Source organism: Abramis brama (assembly GCF_963993115.1).
Source record: "Abramis brama genome assembly, chromosome: 14".
Lineage (NCBI taxonomy): Eukaryota > Metazoa > Chordata > Actinopteri > Cypriniformes > Leuciscidae > Abramis > Abramis brama.
Window position 1 is genome coordinate 32,880,930 of NC_139976.1, and position 23,366 is coordinate 32,904,295.

The window sequence follows — 23,366 nt, forward strand, 5'->3', positions numbered from 1 at the left end:
ATAGCAGTGTTTAGTATAAATAATTTATCAGTGCACTTTTTTATTTTTATTCATTTATTCTTAAAATGATTTGCTCTGTGGCTGCTACAGACTGTGCGATTTCGGCAATCCTATCAGATCATTACAAATCACACTGTACGACGTGGATCTAATAAACTTGGGGTACGACTATGACATGTATGTAGACTGTACGATGATGAAATCTTTTGAATCGTTGGCTGCCACGCAAGATAGTATAGAAGAATAAAACATCAGCAGCATGCGCTAGTGGTAAACAAATAGAGAACGATGAATCGGACTTTGCAATTGTGGTTTTTATTATGTGCGCTGGAATAAAAAAAAAGAGGAGGAGAATATGGACGCGGTCATAGCTAGGGAAAAGAGGCCAACTTGGCATGCCAATCTTGCAAATGGAGCTGAAGTTAAGTGGTTTTAAGTTTTAGCGTCATGTCGCATTGATCAACACGCCTTTCATGTTGCATTTTTATTGGCTAGTCAGCACATGTAGTTCGTAGCAGCAAACACACTGGGAGATGATCAGGCAAAATTTCTTCAAAATGATCTTAGGCTAACTTTGGCTGCAAGACCATCAGTGGCGGAGCCAGGATTTTTTTCATAGGGGTGGCCAGGCAAGGGCCAGCAACCAGTCTGGGGTGGCACAGAAATCTTAATTATTTTATCATAAAAAATAATTTGACTATAATGTATTGGACTGTTTTAGTGCCTACACAACTGAATAAAGTTAATTTGTACTTAATTGTAATTGAGATGGTAGTGAATTAGGAATCATGGAATACTGAGTGAATTTTATATATTTTTTTATTATTACCTACCACCTCATATTAAAATTAATTAAATAGTAATAAAAGGGCACACACTATAGCTAAAGTTCAACTTGCTCAGCTTGGTTCTGGTTCTCAAAATCTCTAATAGCTTGTTCTACATTGTTGCATCTTCATGGATGAGATAACATGCAGATAATATGTAGTCCAAAGATTATTGAAGCTTCAATGCGTTTTATATAATCAATGAACTCTTAAACCAAGTTTGTCAAAAAAAAATGTTTAACTTTCTATATTAGTTGTCAAAATAAATAATTGCAACAGTTCTATCATACCTAAATTAAAAAGGAAAACAAAAGTTCTCTTTTGAATCCCCATGTGCAAGAATGTGAACAAGGTGGAAGTCAACAGCACATAATGTAAAATGTTATGTTTTTCATAATGTAATGTTGCCAGAATGTAAAATTAAGTTATTTTATGGATTTAAAAATTATCCATTTTTGTTTGTCCTTTACAAATTAACGCAAAATGAATGCCTATCGTCTAGTACAAATGCACAGTGCTCACATTTATTTGGACATTAAAACATTACATATCCATTTGTGCCTTATATTGTGATCTCACATAGCAGAATATTTTAATCCAGACACATGTGACACATGTATAACAAATACATGCATGCAGTTTTGACAGCTTTAAATCGCCTTTTTGATTCTTACATGAGTTAATTGACGACAGAACTACGGCTACAGCACGCCGCATTTGCACGTGATGTGCGTACCGCAAGCACAGTACAACGGCTGTCAGCCGTATGACAGGAAAGTTAGTTAGTTTTACTGACATTTGGCCTGACAACATCTCATCTTTCCGAAGATAGCCAACTGAATAAGGACAACGCGCTTTTCTCAGCATCTGACAGAAGTGTCACAAGCTTTCACACACATTTTCTAAAATAAAAGTACAGTAGCATCAGAAAAGAAGAGTTTGTTGTTGACTGCACACTATTCGACTTCCTCAAAACGGTCTTGCAACCCACCAGTTGAGATTGACTCTATATTTACTATGTGCATATCACTGTCTGATGTTCTGCTGAAGCTCATTCAGCACTTGCACATTTCCGCACTCGTTTGACTTGCGCCTGGCGCTGAGGTGAAGTTGGAATGTGCGTCTGAAAGTCTCACGTTTTTTGTGGTCTTAAAGAGACGGTTCAGCGTTTTAAAAAACGCGATTTTTGTCAATAAAAAAAGAGACAGAAACAGCAGTTGTGAGAGGGGTGGCCAAAGGGGTGGCCAAGCTTAGACCTAGGGTGGCCATGGCCACCCCTGGCCACCCCCTAGCTCCGCCACTGAAGACCATGACAACGGCCATCTTTGAACCTCTCTCACTGTACGACGTAAGAGCACCGTTTAGGAGCCACGACCACAGAAATCGCCACGACTGGTTGATCGTCATCTCTTTTCTTCTCTGATGACGTTTACTGGCACGAGGGCGGGACAACCTGTCAATCACATAGGCTATCACCGCAATAACAAACCACAACCATCCAATCAATTCCTGATGGGACAAAATGAAACTGAAACGCTACAGTTTTTCTTGTTTGAGAAGCAGTTTCACTCGGTCACAATAGGGAAGAAAAGACTATCGCAACGTCTGTTTGCATATTACATGTTGTTAACATGCAGCACAGGGATTAAAGTGAAAAAAATTCTTCTGACTGAATTTTTTTTTTTAGGCCAAGTCATATTCCTTTAACTTTTTACATAGTTGAGACCAGCGGCGTAACTTTGTTTTAAAAAGTGGGTGGGACAGGGTGGGGGGGGTAACACAATGCTAAATCATAAAACAGATGTACAATAACATTACGATGTCCAGCAATCGATTTAAATAGTACATTGATTGGGTTTAAGTGGTCATTAAATGAGGGCTAATATATGTTGATCTGACTATTTTAAGCGTGTATTTAAGTGGTCCAGGGGTAGGACTTTTGCCAAGCTTGTCCGAGGTTTGGGGTTCTAATCCGCACTCATATAGTTTTTTTTTTTTTTTTTTTCATCAAAACCGATTATGTTTTTCAGTGGTTGTATATCAGGAACACGTTTGTGTGCATTTTGTTTTGTAATTTCACCGGAACGAAGAGAGAGTCTCTCCACAACAGATTGAAGCGCGTGTCCGAGTGAAGGCTGTGCGCGAGCCAGAAACAAACATAGTATCCATAGTATAACTTTACTTAACATAAACTGTAAGAATATGACTAATAGTAAAGACTAGTACTAATAAATTAACATTAGGCCTATGCTAAAGCTATTAAATAGCAGTCCCAAACTAGTTTTTGTTAATACAATGTTGGTATGAGCCACTACAGTCATTTAAAAATATAAAAAATAATACAAAGAAAAATAGTGGCATTTTGGGGTTAATATGGAAACGACAGTTACGATGGTGAATACACAATATTAACAATAACTGATAATGAAACACGGAAACTGCTCCTGGTGAATAGAATGAAAATCATCCCTGCATTACTTTTATTTCGGGTAATTTACAGCGTAACGGCGTTGCATGCTCGTAGTTTCTTTTGCACTAGCTTCCATATCGCATTTCAAAAATATATCGATATATTTTTTATATCGATATATCGCCCAGCCCTACCTGCATTCAGTGGCGGAGCTAGGGGGTGGCCAGGGGTGGCCGTGCTTGGTCACCCCTTTGGCCACCCCTCTCACAACTGCTGTTTATATCCTTTTTTTATTGACAAAAATTGTGTTTTTTAAAACGCTGAACCGTCTCTTTAAGACCACAAAAAACGTGAGACTTTCAGACGCACACTCCAACTTCACCTCAGCGCCAGGCGCAAGTCAAACGAGTGCGGAAATATGCAAGTGCCGAATGAGCTTCAGCAGAACATCAGACAGTGATATGCACATAGTAAATATAAAGTCAATCTTTCTCAACTGGTGAGTTGCAAGACCGTTTCGAAGTCAAATAGTGAGCAGTCAACAACAAACGTAATTCTCTTTTTTCTGATGCTACTTTATTTTAGAAAATGTGTGTGAAAGCTCGTGACACTTCTGTGAGATGCTGAGAAAAGCGCGTTATTCAGTTGGCTATCTTCGGTAAGATGAGATGTTGTCAGGCCAAATGTCAGTAAAACTAATTAACTTTTCTGTCATACGTCTGACAGCCGTTGAACTGTGCTTGCGGTACGCACATCACGCGCAAATGTGGTGTGCTGTAGTAGCCGTAGTTGTCGTCAATTAACTCACGTAAGAATCAAAAAGGCGATTAAAGCTGTCAAAACTGCATGCATGTATTTGTTTGTTATATATGCGTCACATGTGTCTGAATATTCTGCTATGTGAGATCAAAATATAAGGCACAAATTGATATGTAATGTTTTAATGTCCAAATACATATGAGCACTGTGCATTTGTACTAGAAGATAGGCATTCATTTTGCGTTAATTTGTAAAGGACAAACAAAAATGGATAATTTTTAAATCCATAAAATAACTAATTTTACATTCTGGCAACATTACATTATGAAAAATATAACATTTTACATTAGCCTATGTGCTGTTGACTTCCGCCTTGTTCACATTCTTGCACATGGGGATTCAAAAGAGAACTTTTGTTTTCCTTTTAATTTCGGTATGATAGAACTGTTGCAATTATTTATTTTGACAACTAATATAGAAAGTTTTTTTTTTTTTTTGACAAACTCAGAATTGATTGAAGAGTTCATTGATTATATAAAACGCATTGAAGGTTGAATAATCTTTGGACTTCAGTAGTTATATGTAGTTATCTGTTATCTGCAATAGAACAAGCTATTGGAGATTTTGAGAACCAGAACCAAGCTAACTGAGCAAGTTGAACTTTAGCTATGTTGTGTGCCCTTTTATTACTATTTAATTAATTTTAATATGAGGTGGTGGTGGGTAATAATAAAAAAAATATAAAACTCACTCAGTATTCCATGATTCCTAATTCACTACTATCTCAATTACAATTAAGTACAAATGAACTTTATTCAGTTGTGTATGCACTAAAACAGTCCAATTATTGTCAAATTATTTTTTATGATAAATTAAGATTTCTGTGCCACCCCAGACTGGTTGCTGGCCCTTGCCTGGCCACCCCTATGAAAAAATCCTGGCTCCGCCACTGCCTGCATTATAAGTGTGTCCATGGTATCTGAAATATAGTTCTACCTCAGTCCTCAGCGCTCAACTGTAGCCTGACATGCACTTTCCGTGAGCGGTAATTGAAAACCCGGAGTGGACCATGAGCGAAGTGATTACAGAATGCTTAGAGTGGAGAGAGGAACGTGCTTTTGCTCCACTCCAGGCTTTGATCACATCCCCCTCAGCAGGGTGAATACACCTCGTCTTTCCTTAATTTAAGACCTATTCAAACTAAAATTAAGACATTTATTACACTATTTGAGAAATGAAAGCCTATTTACGGCCTTAAAATTATGAAAAGTGAATTTAAGACATTAAGGACAGACTGGAACCATATTGACGGAAATCCGTCATAGACTTGCTGCAATTAACGGAAATCCGTTTAGAACTTTAATCCCTGCATGCATGTTATATCTTAATTTTAACAATCTGTCCATGTATTTTTTTTTAAAGTGCCCCTATAATGGTTTTTCGAATATTCTCTCTCATGCAGTGTGTAATATAGCAGTTTGTGAATGTAAACGTTCTGAAAAGTTGTTAAGTCGAAAGTGCACGATAAATGACTTCCCTCTTCTCAATCATTTATGGCGGTTAAACTCCACCCCTGCTTTCATTCACCTCCACTTTTGAGTGCCATGCCCACATCTCAAAGACCAATCAAACTGATGCATAGATGCAAGTCCCCATCCTATTTTTTTTTCTCGATAATCAGTTACACTCAAATGTACATCACAATAAGGAAGAACAGATATGTCGCTAATTCCATTTAATTGAGACTTTAAAGAATAATCTTGCATATTGGTATGAAGCCCAGTCCAATTTGCAGTTTATTTTGGACAAGAACAGGCTACTTAGACAAGCAGACATGCCTGTTTGACCGACACGTAAATTGACCAACAACAGTACATTTTGTGCTTAAATGCTGTTTAAGCTGAGTACACAAGGATTAATAGGAGAGGTCCTTATTTCTACATACTTACAATGGCCTTCCTTCCTGTCACAACTTATATCAGAGTGCAACTGTGGTTTCCTGTGATGTTCTCACTTTGGCAAGAAACCCAGTATAATATCACTAATCAAGCTGAGCAAGATAGATGCATTAAGTCAAAATAGCGGCACTATTCTAACATCCCCACTTTCTTACCACTTTTATTAAGCAGCTATCCAGAATACTTAATTCTGATTAGTCATGGCATATTGAGCATGATCCATGTTTTTTGTTTTTTTTTAAATGAGTGCTTAACTTTTTATTGGACTGCTGTCAACATAACACCATGTTTACTGCCGACCGTAATTACAATGGCCTTGGACGGTTTCAGTTTGAATTTATATACATTCATATATGGAGGGCATAAAACCTTTAAAGGGGTCATGACTCATGACATGAGAAGTAAAATTGTCCTTGATCTTTTGACATATATGTCTTTGTACCATAAAAACATCCTGCAAGTTTCATAGCTTAAAACGTTCTCCTCATTATAAAAAAAGCATTTATTTAATCAAGCTCCAAAAACGGCTCATTTGGATATGGTGGGATTTGTGACATCACACGGGCAATTCGAATAATTAAAAATCATTGCACCATAGGCCCCGCCCACTGGCACACCAGATGCGAGCGTCGCATCCACACTGGATACAATATACAGATGCATATTCACTTTCTGACATACCCACAGGACAAATGGTAGAGTAAACAGGTGTATAAAGGATCATTCGCTTTGACGTGTCCAGTTCAAACAGCTCATTTGCTCATTTCTGTACACACTTCAGAAGGATCCCAGCCCCGGAAATAAGTTGATGGTTTATTTTTAATGGCGTCATAAAATAATAAAAAATCCATGTCATGACCCCTTTAAAAGGGGCGAATTCGAGGTGATTGGAACACTTTTTACCATTAAGATTACTTGGAATCAACCTGAATTCACCCTATATGTCAAAAAATTGTTTTAAAGCAAGTTAAAGCAAAAAAATTAAATAAAAAGGGAGGAAGAAAGCTTTTTTAGTTGTATATACGATTATAATATATACGATTATACGATTATAATCGTTCAATAAGCAGGATAAATGGACAGTCAGTTTTTCATTATCGTTTATTATTTAAATTTAATAGATTGCAAAATATTACACATCCTTACTAGAAGCTTAACGACATAAAAACATATTCATTCTGGCTTTTTCATTTAAATTTAACTTACAAAACCATGTGTTTTGAATGACACATGTACAGAAGCCTTTTCTCCACAGACAGAGGGGTAAAAAAAGTCAGTAACTGTCAAACACCAGTGGTAACTGCTGACTAATGGCCTAATAAAGTTCTCAAGACCAATTTAGTCTGTCTCTCTATAGTATTATGACTGCACATGCCATGCATCTTACATTAAGTGCTAAGCAACCTCTCAGAAACAAGGAAAAACTACAGTCCAGGATTGTGGAAGAGTTTTCAGGGCGTTCAGACATTATTTCTAAATCTCTGAATGAGTAATCCATTTGAACAAGCAATCTACCATAACATTGTGGTCAAAGCCCAAGGATGATAATTAACTAAAAGTACAAACCAACCCACAGAAATTTCAGTTGTCAAAGCAAAAGATAACATCAAATCTTTTTAGGTTTGAATTTATAGTTTAATGAGACAACTTCTGACAGCCCTCAGAATTTATACCTTGAATGAACTGAGTATAAAGATGCCTGCCAAATAGATAAATGTCAATGGGCAACTAGAAAGGGAAACTCTTCTGCATCTAAATAAAGATATGGAACTATGTTAGAAAATGGAAAATCTGTACACTCCATAACAATCATCATTTGAGCTGGTCACCTGCTCAGAGTCATATAATCTCATGTGCTTCTTTAGAACATTAACTGATATGAGCAAAGCTATACATTAACTCCAGGCATTCGTTTTTCCAGAACAGAACTGCTCAGCTGTTCGGTGACTATAACAACAGTGGTGGTTTTATACATGGGTTGGCCAGGCTAATTTAGGGCCAGGGGGTTCATAGACCATGACAGAAAATTAGAGTATAAGCCTAACTTGGCATTAAAAAACATGAATGATGAATTCCATGATTTCTGATCACATCACACCATGACTGCACTGTGTGTATTACTAGCACATTTGTGAACATATGACCGTTAGGCTACAGGAACTCACTTATTTCTCTTATCCTTTTAACTGATAAGCAAAGGATCTAACATTAACTTACAGTGGATTTCGTAAAAGTTGTTCAACTTTGAGAAAGAATTATTCCTGCTGCAGGGAATCAACTGTCAAGTTGATCCATTCCAAACCGGTGAGTTTCCTTCTTCTGATGAACACAAAAGAAGAAATTGTAAAGAATGTTGGTTACCAGACAGTTGATGGTAGCCACTGACTTCTATAGTAGAAAAAAAAAGTGAAAGTAAATGGCTACCCTCAACTGCCTGGTTACCAACATTATTCAATACTATTCTTGTGTGTTCAGCAGGGGAAATAAACTCGTTGTTACGATTATGTTTGTGTATTCATGATCGGTGTCTTGTTATCAGATTCTGATTGGCTTCAGATCCTGACAGTCTGCTGGGATTCGTTCGTCTCTTCAGGAGGGCTTTGGTGGGGCTTTGGCTGTTTGTGCGCGCCTTGTAGAGGTTCATTATGTAGCCCTTGTTAGACCTGTGTCCCTCATTCGTTGTTAATTTGTTTCTTTACTTAGTTCTTTAATTGTTGAGTTGAGTTTTGATCGGTTTTGACTGTGTGTCCTCGTGTTCATTGAAGAGCAAGCTAGAATGTCACGTGACATACATCATGCTACACGTAGGTTTTTTTATGTATTAGTTCATTAGTTTAGGGAGTGTTGCCTTGAGTTGTAGTTTTTGTTTGTTAGTTAGTGGAGGTAAGTTAAGGGGTGCGTTAGCACGCCGAAGATGTTTCTTTGATTTTTCTTTGATTTAGCTAGGTTAGATTTCATGGTTATAGTTAGAGGTGTTTTGTTTTATTTTGTTCTTTGATTTGGGCAACACTCGTGCTCTTCATTTTATTTGGTGGATTTCATTGTATTTTTCTTTATCTTTGTTGACTATTTATAGTTGGAATCATTTAAAGTTTATTTTCTCACTATGTTTATGGGCTGGTAATATGAATAAATCCATGTCCTACATATTCTGAATTCCTCTGCTTTATTATTATTTCCCACTTTTTGCGTTGTACTTCTTAAAGATATTCAGTTGCAAAATAAATGTTACTCCCTTAATGTCCTTAGACAACATTAAAACATCTTGGGATGTAACACTCGTCATCTTCATTCTTGGGTGAACTATTCCTATCACTAATGTATAGTGAACTGCGGATGTTTAGAAAAGAGCTGCGGTGAGTTTCTGTTTCATCTAGTGGTTTAGAAAAAAACACTACCTCACAGGATACCTCACAATAAATAAGGTCATGACACCAAAAACTAGCCTATACCTAATATCTTTTTAAAGACAAGTAAACAGTCAGTAATACATTAAAAACAAAACAGCACAAATAAATAGAGTAGAAACAAAAAAGTACAAATGAAATAAACAGTGCTTTTTTCAGGTTTTTCAGGGAGGTCTAACCGTCGTTTTCAATTGAATAAAGTAATCAAATGTAAAATAACTGTCTTCGCTGTATAAATTAAATATAGATTAATCCTCAATTAAGTTACAAAAGTTATGTAATCAAGAGCAGCAAGCTTTTTTTGTCTTTAGTCTGCTGTCACTTTAAGACCTATGCACGGATCTAATACTGTTACACATACGTTTTATTTCTCAACCGTTTACGTTCACCTAAGACATAACCGACAATGTTTACGAGGATACTCCCCAATACGGGCATTTTGACAATTTAGTGTGAACTCAATTTAGTATTTGCATGCTGTCTAAGAAGCGGCTATCTAGGCACATGCTTCGGATGTGTACTTTTATGAGATATATAGATTTATGCTTTTATCCAAAATGGCTTGCAAGAGAGGAACAAAGCAATTCGTCAAGGAGCCAACAATATTCGTTAAATACAATGCCAGGTTTATTTGATAACTAGATTTAGTAAAGAAGCTAAAGAGTTGAAATGCAGAGAATTTGTGCATGTGTATTGTTTTAAGGGTGTGTGGTGGTTAAGTGCTTGTGAAAGAGTTTCTTGAAAGATGTGATGGTCCCAGCAATTCGGATGGAGGTGTTGCTCAAACAACACTTTTAAAACAGTGTGTGGTGTGAGTACTGAATTGAGTTCTCTTTCGGATCTTCTTGAGCTTGAATATTTAAATTGGCAAAGCTTAAAAACACGTTTGTAGTGACTGAGACAGATCAGACACAATTATTTGTTATATTCCATAAATGATCAACCAGCCCCTCAACCCAACTAACACCAAGATGCAGAACAGGCAGCGTATTACAGAGAGATCCTAACTTTAGAATCCTATCTTGTCTGTTTGGCAACCATGGCAATTTCAGTTAGGACCTCATTTAGGAAAAAAGCTATTACAGAATAAGATTTCCTAAGTGCAGTATTTTATCTTATCTACAGATAGGATAAGGGTATTATAATAGCATCGCAACTCAACAAAAAAGAAATCCTAAAAACTGTCTTAACTTAAGGATAACCCCACTGGGGTCATAACTTCAAATGTTTTTGAAAGCCAGCAGTAAAAACCTCATTACGACAGCTTTGTTCGATAATTTCTTTACATTATAATAGCTTTGTTCGAGAATGGCGTAACACTTATTAATTACACAAGGTGAATTGAGCAGCGATGTCTGATGGTGGTGAGACTTTTGGAAGACACAGATGATGTGCTGCGCTTTGATGTCAAAATATGTGATGACAATGATGACAAAATACTGCGCTTTGATGACAAAATACTAGTAAATAATTACAGACATATGATATTACAGTTAGTCCACCAATGACGACCAACATTACGGAGGCCATTATGGCCATTACGATTGGTCTACCTTGTCGGAAGCAAAACGTCCATTATCATAACTGAACTTTAGATCCAGAAGCTTCCTCAGCCCTCAGTGATTGCACACACACTGTAAAGACAGTAATGATGATGTTGATTTTCCCATATCGAATCCGATGATGAAACATTGGAAGAATTAGTAATTCAACCAGAACCTCCATCGCAAGGACGACTCGAGCAGGACGATTCTCAGTGATACACTACTCAGTTTGAGGTACATTATGAGATAATGTATTAATGTATTTAATTCCTCACCATCAGCATTAACAAGTGCATGTTCATCAACAAACCAATGTGTATATTTCTAATTTATTGCAGTGCACATGCGGGAACTTTATCAATAACAGCGCATAAGTTAGCCGAGCACTAACGTGAATGACTGATGTAGCATTAAAGTTTGTAAAATAAATCTTGCTCAATCCTTCATCATTACTCAAAGTAATAAGTACGACAGACAATCTGCATTAATAGGCACAGTTTTAGGTAAAAGTGGTTCAATATTATGTCATATTTGCAGAAGTATTTCAGTAAGACGTGAGTTAGCCGGTTAGCCGGAAACTTACACAAAATAAAACACAAAACTACGCATTTTGAACACCCGGTAGAAAATATATACATAAATAATTAGTCATACTTACAGGTTGTGATTCTGAGGAGCAAGCTGGTCCAAATAAACTGGGTACTGACCCATCTTTCAAGAGCAAGTGTTGTGCGAATCCCGCACTGAACTCCCAAGATGTGAGCAGTCGTCAGTAAAATGACTAAAATGCCTCTAAATTCGTCAGCCTTAGGAAGGTCAAACAAAAGAGCCTTCAAATGTATTTAAATGAGCCACATTATGACTTCACAAAGCCCTGGAAAAACACATTGTAGTCCAAACGAGCCGTTTTGTTGTAGTTCTTGGTAAGTGGATCCTGTTAAAGGTGCTCTAAGCGATGTCACCGTTTTTTAAGCTAAAACATTTTTTGTCACATACAGCAAACAACATCTCACTATCCGCTAGCTGCCTGTCCCCTGAACACACTGTAAAAAAACGCGGTCCCTGTAGACAACCCAGGGTCCACAAACGGCAAGAAAAACAAATTGGGCTAACCCGCACCACGAAACATAACAAACTGTTCCGGCCAATAACCGACAAGAAGGATTTGGGGGTGGGGTTTGAAGGGGGTTAGTGCACGGATGAGGAGGAGGGAGGGTCGAGCTAGCCTTCGTTTTGTTTGACAATACTTCGAACGTCAACAAGTGACATCACCCAACATCATTTTGAGCACCTTTAAATAAAATATCTCCCTTTGGAGTGGACTTGTAGTAACCTTGCAGATCTTTTTCATGCTCAAACAGCAACATTACAGACTAATTAAAGTTGAAAATGTGGAAAAGCATGATAGGACCCCTTTAAGATTTGCTTCTGTAATATGAATTTGTTGAAAATCCTAAATTAAAATATAGCTGCAAGCAGCCATTACCGGGGCCAAGCAGAATAAGACGACAAGACATGCCAACATGTCTGAAAGTGTCAGACCAACTGCAACAATGAGCAATTAAAGACATTTAAATAGGTTTGGGTACTGAAACCCGGTTCCAATAGGGAACCGGTTCCGACGTAAACGGTAGTAACGAGACCGAATAAGAACGGAACTTTCGGTGCCTGACGTTTTTTACCGCCCCCTATAAAACATCTCGCGGCACGAATGATCCAATAATAAAACATCTCCAGTTAACCAGCAGAGCATTCATTTAGTTTGTTTGTTAACAAAGAGACGATCTAGCGCTGAAATGTGTTTTTTAAATCAAGTGATCAAAGTGCTCGTTGCCTCTGCGATCAGTGGCGCGGATACAGTGTTTTCTCTTGTGGCTCGCGCACACCGCACTGTCTTCACTCGGACGCGGAGTATGTGCGCGGAGAGTTTGTGTGTGTGCTCGCGTCTCAGATGAGTATGTGCGTGGAGAGTTCCGCGCGTCTCGTGTGTGTAGAGTTTGCGTGTGTGTGCGTGAGCGACTTTAGATGTGACGTTGTGCATTTCATATGTATTAGTTTGAGCATTCAGCAGTATAACATGTATGTGTGACTACTTAGTATATGTTAATGCAAGGGTTTCATATGTGCGTGAATGAAGTTTGATTTAAGCCCTAGACGGCGCCTCATATCTATTCGTTCTGGTGAAATCACAAAATATAATGGACACAAAGTGTCCCTGCTTGATATACAACTACTGAGGAGCATAATCGGTTTAAAAATTATTATTATTATTTTATTTTTAAACTACGAATGCGGATTAGAACCCAAACCTCTGACACGCTCAAGTTCAGCTGCCAGTGTTCCTCTTCGGGTTAGTCTAGTATTTTAATGCCAACTGCAAATCTTGCATATCAAGTATGATGTATATCAATATCAAGTATATTTATATGAGGCTATACTGTGTGTGTTAAATATTTCTGCTCAGTGTCAGATATTTCTCTGTTTTGTAAAAGTCATAATATGAGAAGACAAATTTTTTATCTTAACTCAAGTGTTTTCGGCTACATCAGTAGCCTTTTAAACGGCACAATTTTTCATTTAATCAGAAATCAGAAAATCTTTTTCAGAAAATCACACACACACACACAGAGGTATTATTTTTTTGATAAAGTGTGTGCAGTTTAGTTTTCTTAAGTACCGTTTCAAGAACCGTTTAAGCACCGGAACCGTTTGAAAAATACAGAGTAGGTACTGGTATCGGATAAAACCCAACCAATACCCAACCCTACATTTAAAGAAAAATTTTGTTATAACTTTTGACCACTAGGTGGCGCTGTTTCGAAATATTTTGAGTACCTTCAGGGGATGGTGCTGATGGCACATTCTGAGTTTCGTAATATTACACCAAAGCATTTGTTTAGTTTAGCATTTTATTTGTCAAAACTGTATTGAAGTCAATGGGAATTTCATGTTTTGTTCTATTATAGCGCCACCAAGAGGCTCAGTCCCACAATTTTTTTATGTGTCCTCAGAGTGAGCCCATACATATGTGTGTCAATTTTGGTGAAAATATCTCAATTCACTTCAGAGTTATAGACATTTATATGAAAAAACACGTAAAAAATGACTGACACATGACTTTGATTGGATTTTACTACCCCTTACTATCAATATTTTTGCATTTAGGCATTGGCGTATAGCTATCGACCTATGTTTCCAAACTTCTGACAGTGGTTTCGTCTCGATCGGACAAGCGGTTTCGAAGATATAGCCAAATGTTTTTAAGCGCTAAATCACAACGCTACACAAACCGTAAGGGCGAAACCTAGCATGTTTGGTATTGTTGGACTCGGCAAGGATTCAGGAGTCTAAAGAGAGTCTCGTGAAAATAAGTCGACGACACCCAAAGTTATAAGCATTTGAAAAAAAAAAAAAAAATCACCACTAGGTGGCGCTGTTTCGAAACTTCTCACGCTCCTTCAGGACATTGTGCTGATGACCCACACCAAGTTTCGTAACAATCCGTTCATGCGTTCTTAAAATACAGCATTTTAGCACAAAATTCAAAATGGCCGACAGTCAAAATGGCCGATATGATAAAATTGGATATCAGTCGACTCGCAGTGGCGGAGCCAGGATTTTTTCATACGGGTGGCCAGGCAAGGGCCAGCAACCAGTCTGGGGTGGCACAGAAATCGTAATTATTTTATCATAAAAAATAATTTGACTATAATGTATTGGACTGTTTTAGTGCCTACACAACTGAATAAAGTTAATTTGTACTTAATTGTAATTGAGATAGTAGTGAATTAGGAATCATGGAATACTGAGTGAATTTTATATATTTTTTATTATTACCCACCACCTCATATTAAAATTAATTAAATAGTAATAAAAGGGCACACTCAAAAAAATGAACTAGGAAGGTTGTGCACTTTACATAATATATTTATATTTAGTTTACTTATAATAATTGTGTTTGTTGACTTGAAATGTTTTTTTCTATTAAGGTCCACGTAATTATGTCTCAACTTAACAGTACAAAATCCTAACGTGTTGTCTAAACACAAACCATTTATGTTAAGTAAAAATTTCTTACATCCAGAGGGTGGCAGTATAGTGCGACGCCAACAGCCATTTTGCCCTAACTTAATTTGATTGTGTTCAATCTGCTTAATATGTAAAATTGAATCTTACTTAATCCGTTTGTGTTGGATTACATGAATGATTTGTGTTGCATTAACTGAAACTGGGCAGTGCTTGTTGTTCCCAGCATGCTTTGCATATGGTTGAATTAAGAGAGAATAAATGTTAAAATTAAGTGTTATTTTATGCTTTTTTGAGAAAATGAGAAAAGGGGAAGACTTGATAGTGTGTAATTGTGTTTAATGTTCAATTACATTGGAATTATTAGAACCATTTAAATTACAGTGGGTTACCATTGTGGAGAAGTGTGGAGCATTTTGTTTGGCTGTGGACTGATTTGGTTACTTTTAACTGCTTTGATTGAAGGAGCATGTAAATCTTAGCATTTAAGATGCTAATATGTGCTACTGCTAGCAAATAGCTAGCTGTAGTCTGTCAAATTATGTGTCACTAAAATAAATGAAATATTGATGGATGAATGAAAATAACAACCACATTGGATGCAAATTAAGTAAATTAGTTGGGCTGACAATATAAAAGTAAGCTGTGTCCAACCATAGTAAATAAGTTGAATCAACCTTAATAAATTAAGTTGACCCAACGTAAGTACATTAAATTGGAATAACATAATTGCATAATGCTGAAATAAAGCAAGTTAATCGTGTGGAAATCATTTCCATGATTTTTTTACGTTCATTCAAAGAGTTATTTTTTTGAGTGCACACACTATAGCTAAAGTTCAACTTGCTCTGTTAGCTTGGTTCTGGTTCTCAAAATCTCTAATAGCTTGTTCTACATTGTTGCATCTTCATGGATGAGATAACATGCAGATAATACTGTAGTCCAAAGATTATTGAACCTTCAATGCGTTTTATATAATCAATATAAAAATGTCTGTCAAAAAAAATGTTTAACTTTCTATATTAGTTGTCAAAATAAATAATTGCAACAGTTCTATCATACCTAAATTAAAAAGGAAAACAAAAGTTGTCTTTTGAATCCCCATGTGCAAGAATGTGAACAAGGCGGAAGTCAACAGCACATAGTGTAAAATGTTATGTTTTTCATAATGTAATGTTGCCAGAATGTAAAATTAAGTTATTTTATGGATTTAAAAATTATCCATTTTTGTTTGTCCTTTACAAATGAACGCAAAATGAATGCCTATCTTTTAGTACAAATGCACAGTGCTCATATTTATTTGGACATTAAAACATTACATATCCATTTGTGCCTTATATTGTGATCTCACATAGCAGAATATTTTAATCCAGACACATGTGACACATGTATAACAAATACATGCATGCAGTTTTGACAGCTTTAATCGCCTTTTTGATTCATGAGTTAGTTGACGACAGAACTACGACAGAACTACAGCACGCCGCATTTGCACGTGATGAGCGTACCGCAAGCACAGTACAACTGCTGTCAGCCGTATGACAGGAAAGTTAGTTAGTTTTACTGACATTTGGCCTGACAACATCTCATCTTACCGAAGATAGCCAACTGAATAAGGACAACGCGCTTTTCTCAGCATCTGACAGAAGTGTCACAAGCTTTCACACACATTTTCTAAAATAAAAGTAGCATCAGAAAAAAAGAGAATTACTGCACACTATTCGACTTCCTCAAAACGGTCTTGCAACCCACCAGTTGAGATTGACTCTATATTTACTATGTGCATATCACTGTCTGATGTTCTGCTGAAGCTCATTCAGCACTTGCAAATTTCCGCACTCGTTTGACTTGCGCCTGGCGCTGAGGTGAAGTTGGAGTGTGCGTCTGAAAAGTCACACGTTTTTTGTGGTCTTAAAGAGACGGTTCAGCGTTTTAAAAAACGCGATTTTTGTCAATAAAAAAAGAGACAGAAACAGCAGTTGTGAGAGGGGTGGCCAAAGGGGTGGCCAAGCTTAGACCAAGGGTGGCCATGGCCACCCCTGGCCACCCCCTAGCTCCGCCACTGTCGACTCGGCATGTTGCCCTGAATCTAATAAGACCAATTTTATGATTTTTGGACAAACTGTTCAGAAGTTATAAGCAAAAATAGCCATTTTTCATATCTCCGGACCAGTAGGTGGCGCTGCGCCGAAACGCAGCATGTAGCCTCAGGTCATGCGTGTGATGACATGTACCAAGTTTGGTCTGAATCCGCTAAAGCGTTGCGGAGATACAGCCTTACGTCTGTTTTTGCAGGCGCTATGTAAAATTTGTTCGAGCGTTCGAGTGCAATCGGCTCTATGGGCTGCCATAGACTCCCAGTCGGAAGAAGAATAATAATAATAGGAACGGGAACAGATACAATAGGTGCCTCCGCACCTTCGGTGCTTGGCCCCTAATAAGAACGGGAACAGATACAATAGGTGCCTCCGCACCTTCGGTGCTTGGCCCCTAATGATCATATATTAAGTTAAGGCCAAAAGCAAACCAGAAAAATTGCAAGTAGATTTTTACCCCAAATTGTGCAGCCCTAGTTGATTGTACAGCGGATCTAAATTTTTAGAATTAATTATAACTTGTTATAATTTGCTACACATGCAACTGATAAAGTTCCATGACAATGCAACACCGGCTCGATCGGGCAAGTGACAGGCCTGTCAACTGTCCCGAGCAATGTTCAAGCTGGCTCCGGATCATCAGGCAATGCTTTTTAGTGCATATAGTATTAGGAAGTAGTCACTGACCTAAACATTTGCACAATAGTTTTATTTAAACTTATATCTATCCTATTCACAAGCCATGCAACCACATCGAGCTCACAATTTGCGGTGACAGAAAAGGTTTCTCTCACCACCCTCCCACTTCCTCTCAAGTCACATTTTTCACTGCACTGCCGTTTCCCCAGATGGCTATACTACCAGTGAAAAGTCTGAACAAATGTAATCATTCTTTATAAGTGTTAGAATAATGGTAAACTTACCAAAACTACTATATAACAGCACATATGGAAGTATGGGAATTATGTAGTGACAAATGTTAAACCAGAAGTTGCCACTTTTTGATTCTATCTTTCTGTTTTCTTAACCAGCTTCATAAGGTGCATCCTGAAAAATTATTTTTAAACAGTATTGAAAAGAGTGCACATGTATGCTGGAGACCTCTTGGCTGTTTTTCCCAAGTAACCGCTCCAATTTATTCATTCAAGGAAAAAAAAAAAAATATCACATGTAAGTTTAGGAAGTTGCTTCACTCCTTTATCCAGTTGCTTGGTTACTCATAATAATACACAATCGGCGACAAGAAATAAGTGATATTTCATCTGAACTTACTCATACAACTACTGCTGGATTTACTTTAGAAATGATGTCAGGTTCCTATTTGAGTACAGTGCACACATTTTCCTCTAGCAATCAAATTAAACTTTCTGTAAAAAGGACCCTAATAAAAATACACACCTGATTTCTTTAACCCATCTATAGAACTCAAACGGCCTTTGTTAACACAGGTGGTTTTAAGTTACTGAACAGCTTCTCCTATGCAAAGCAAACAGAAGGTGTGAGACTGAACAAAACTGCCATCTCTCTAAATCCCACCGGTATTGTGTGTCACTTGCTTTCACCTGCTTTATCTAGGTTTGTACAAGAATACGGGGTCAGAAATGTTTTGAAAGGCCCACTGATTGTAACAGAATACAGGGTTGAAAAGATTAAAACGAGATTTATTGTTATGACAAGGTTCAAAATTGCGACCATTTTGGTCCCATATGCTCCAGAAATGTAATCTGTGCGCCCTCAAAATATATTCAGGAGTGCAAATAATTGTTGAGGCGCGACCTGTTTTCATTACTCTACAAAACTTTTGATAATTACTGCACAGTATGTGCCTGCTGTGAGCTGACCGTTCTATCACATAACCAATTAAACTTCATCTTTACCCTCTTAACTTTAGGTTGGTTGATATTAGCCATCAATCACTCCCTTTCACTGCGCTCCATTATCAAGTGACAGGGAGCTAACTAGTGTGTAGTAAAGAGCTTGAAGAGAGAAGGATTTTTTTTTAATCCTTTAAAAAAAAACATTTCTTTAAAGGATTTTTTTTGTTTCATAAATTGCTCTAATGGGTTTCAGTGTAAAGTTTTATGAGGTTGTCTAATCTATTTAATAACAACACCAAAAAAGCGTTGATGATTCAAGCAATTTGACTGAATTGCAAAAAGAAATACTTGAGGTCTATGTGGGATAGATTTTTCAATCCCACTCACGCAAAATTCTGTCCCGCCCACTCCTCCTAAAATGAGTTAAATTTTGTCACACTCTTGCTTGCAAAATCCCGCAGGTAGGGATCTATGCAGATTATTCAGTGCTGGCAACAGCTTGTTCATAATGGCTCCATAATTTAATATTGTAAAATGGCTGAATATGCTGTCTTTGTTATGCAATATATCACCCAACTCAAAACAGATTTCAAAATCTACAAAAACTGGGATGTAAAAGGTCAGTCAATTGCTCAACTCTAAAACTACGGGTCAGAATAAGATGGCCAACAACACTGCTGATGGGGAAGAACTGGCCACAATAGATCCATTGAGTCTCTCAATCACTCTCTGTCTTCTAAACTCCTCGACACACACATTCCATAAGCTGAAACTTCATTAGCATTACCAGCACGGCTTGAATTCACACTAACAAACAACACAAGCAGAAATTAAAGCAGTTCAAAAAGTCAGATATCGAAGTGGAAAGAGCTTCTTTCATATAGATATATTTCTCTGCACGCTTGCCTTTACTGACTAAATGTAACAGAGCAGTGAATCAGTCAGAATAGTAGTAAGGTTTTTGATACAAGTAATACACACACACACACACACACACTTCATTATGTGTAACTACCAGTTTTTGCTCCCACCCAGCCTTGGTTTGAAAAATTGTATACATTTAAAAAATAATTACTGAGGAAACTGCAATGTCTATCCATTTTGATGGTTTTCTAGTCTAATCTTAACATGAACAAGGGGGATTTGGTTTCAAGATTGGACCTCATTCACTCGATAAAAGTGTTTGGAGAGAGTGAGTGTCTGCCCTTTCGGACACTCAAGAGACCCTTTATCTCATGTCCAGGGAACAACAATCATTTCACCATAGGAGATATACATATATATATACATATATAATATACAACATTTTGTAAAAAAAACTAACTAAATAAAAATAAAATAAAATAAAATAAAATAAAAGAATGACAGTAATTTTATTTTATTTCACTCTAGCTGTCAGTGCCCAAGGGCCCCAAAGAGTCTTAATCCGCCACTGACTAACTAAAGTTGAAAAAGTGAAAAAGCATAAATTAATTTTAAAGGCAACTAACTGATTACATATTCTTGATTGTATTGTACAAAGAAAACGGGTATTTTGTTATCTTGTAGAACTGTAGTTCGCAAAACAGCCTCAAACACCAACATGAAAAAGAATCGTGATAAGATCGTGATTGTGGTCCTGCCTGAAATAATTTGTGATCTGATATATTTGCCATATTGCCCAACCCTGCTTTGAGGTTGATTCTTTTTTTACCGCATGTTGTGTGCTGAACTGAAAATATGTTGAAAATGCATTATAAATCAATTCATCAACACAATATTTTGCAATACAGGCTTTTATGAGGCAACAAACAAATTAAATATTCATCAAAATATTAATTGATTGAAAGCTCTATGTGTAGCTGATGTTGCAGCCTGGCTTATGCACCGCTCATGCATGAGGTCTGAAACAGGCCTTATTTCACTTTTAAATATTCTAATTCGATTGAACTCCATGAAAAAAATGTCTTAATAAAATTTAAATTTTGCTGCTACTTAATCTACAGTGCCATGGCAAAAGAAAAGGCTTCAAACAACAACACTTCCAGACAATAGCTAATTAAACAACATTTTTATATTGCACTATTCTCTCTGGTTGCACACTAAGGGCCCTATTTTAACGATCTAAGCGCATGGTCTAAAGCACACGGTGCAAGCGCACTTAGGGCGTGTCCGAATCCACTTTTGCTAGTTTAACGACTTGAAAAATGGTCTAATAGGGTTGTCCCTATTCTCTTAATGAGCAATGGGTGTGTATTGGGCGTAACATGAAATAATAAACCAACCAGAGTCTCATCTCCCATTCCCTTTAAAAGCCAGTTGCGCTCACTCCATGGCGGATTGCTATTTACATGGCGGAATTTGCAAGCGGAAAGACTGAATGCTTCTCCAGAGAGGAAACAGACCATCTACGGGACAAGTCGGATTCCACCATATCTTTATGTACACAATATTAATCTTTTACATTGTAATCCTTTTATTTTTAATATTTGGCTATAATGTTTGTGTGCTGCTGTGCTCCCTGTGTGTGTAATCTGCAGAGTGTACGCCAGTTGTGGATCCACCTATAGGCGCACATTACTAACGCGCTCTTTAAACAACAACAAAAAAAAACACTGCATTGACTTTAGACCAGGTTTTTGTTGGTCAATGGCGCAGTCTCAGTTGCCTTAAAATAGCAATGCACACACACCTCGTTTTCAGACCAGCAGCCCATGGGCGCAAATGCATTTGCTATTTAAACAATGTGGCGCAGGAAGTGAAAATGATAACTGCGTCGGGCTGAAGCTAGCAAAAAACACTTGCGTCGCGCTTGGCGCTGCATTGCGCCGGGTGTATGATAGGTCCATAAGGCTCTGTTTACACCTTGTATTAAGATGGTCGATCTGATCACAAGTGGACTACGCTAAATACAGGTGTAAACGGGGTCTAAAACATTTTGAGCTTATCCACTTTTGACCACTTCCAGAGGTAGTCGGAAAAAAACGCATTCGACCGGATTGCTTTCGTAGTGTAAACACTCATGTGGCCGAATGTGTACGAACAGCCACAAAAGTCTGCCTACTCGCCGCCTACTGACCTAACGCGTAAACAATCCAGATGGGATTTAAATTTTGTCAGCTGAAGACCCGAGTATGGTTTGAAGAGGAAAAACATACTAAGCACAATGTTCTCTCACCATTCCTGATTTCTAACACACACTCACAGCGTTTTCTTGGGTGCGTTCATATGTAAATTGCACGAGCTTATTTTGTCTATTGGATCGAAAGATCTAAAAAAAAACAACAAAAAAAACACATACATTTATCCACCTATAGACCCTCCCCTCAAAGACATCAGGATGACAAAAGAGACGAATAAAATACCAGGTGTGAACGGGTATGTGTCTCCCTCATTTACTGTGATCCGATTGACCAAAACGCATCAGGTGTAAACAGGGCCTCAGTTTTAATGATATTCAAAACAATTTTTGATTGGAATGAGCAGAGTTTTATTTTAAAGAGGACCTATTATGCGTTTTTACATTTTCAACTTTCTTTAGTGTGTAATGTTGCTGTTTGAGCATGAAAAAGGTCTGAAAAGTAACAAAGTACAAAGTCACTCTCTGTATTAGTAAGCACTATTTCTGAACTCCCTGAAACACCTCAGGTTTACTTCTGGGAATGACCACATCACAATATTTCTCATTTAAATAATTCCTGCCCAAGGCCTGCTTGAGTTGTAGTGTGGCTGAAACTCACAGTTATGGTAAGAGGCGTGACTGCCGTGACAATTCCGAAACAAGTTTGAAGCAGTCGACCAATCACAACACACTAGTCCAGCCGACCAATCAGAGCACACTGAGCTTTTCGGTAGGAGGAGCTTCATAGAGACATTGGCTGAATCCAAAATCGCCCCCTAAACCCTCATTCACTATTCCCTACGTTTGTCCACTAATACTGTTCACTTGAAGGAGTGAATGAATACGAGTGAGCGAATTCGGACAGCCGTTGAGTGTTCATCAGTTGTATACTCGTTATTGCAGTGCAATGTGGGATTGAATAAGTGCACTCAAAGTCCACTATGGTTTCGGACACCACTACAAATGGCTGTCCCCTCAAATAACGCCCTATCTGAGGGTATAGGGGGCGATTTCGGATTCAGTCATGAACTGAAAAGAGCATTACTGACAGACTGGGAAGAGTGGTGTAATGTAATGGTTCAATGTAAAATATGTAAAAAATAATTTGTTAAAAATTCAAGCATGAAATTGAAAACCTATTCTAGTAGACCCCAAAAACAAATTCAAGATTTGTAAAAGCGCATGGTAAACTTTTTTTTTTTTTTTTTTAAGTAACATAATTAGGGGGGTCAGTTATAAGGGGTTTCTATCAAAGTAAAAGAATTGTATGGAATCACAATCACAAAGTAGAACCCAGATTTGTTAACTTAACTGGCATCCCTATTTGTTTACATGTTCACTGACGTTTGACAAAATGGTAAAAAATAAAAATAAAATTAAGCTCAGTAATGAGAGGAAATCAGGAGACTCTCAGATAAGTGA

At 37.4% G+C, this 23,366-nt stretch overlaps 1 protein-coding gene across 1 annotated transcript in view; it reads right to left on the bottom strand.

Moving 5' to 3' along the window:
- The window catches only part of sgms1b (sphingomyelin synthase 1b), a 36,071-nt gene that overhangs the window by 8,090 nt on the left and 4,615 nt on the right, over positions 1–23,366 (bottom strand). The gene's annotated exons all lie outside the window — the stretch shown is intronic.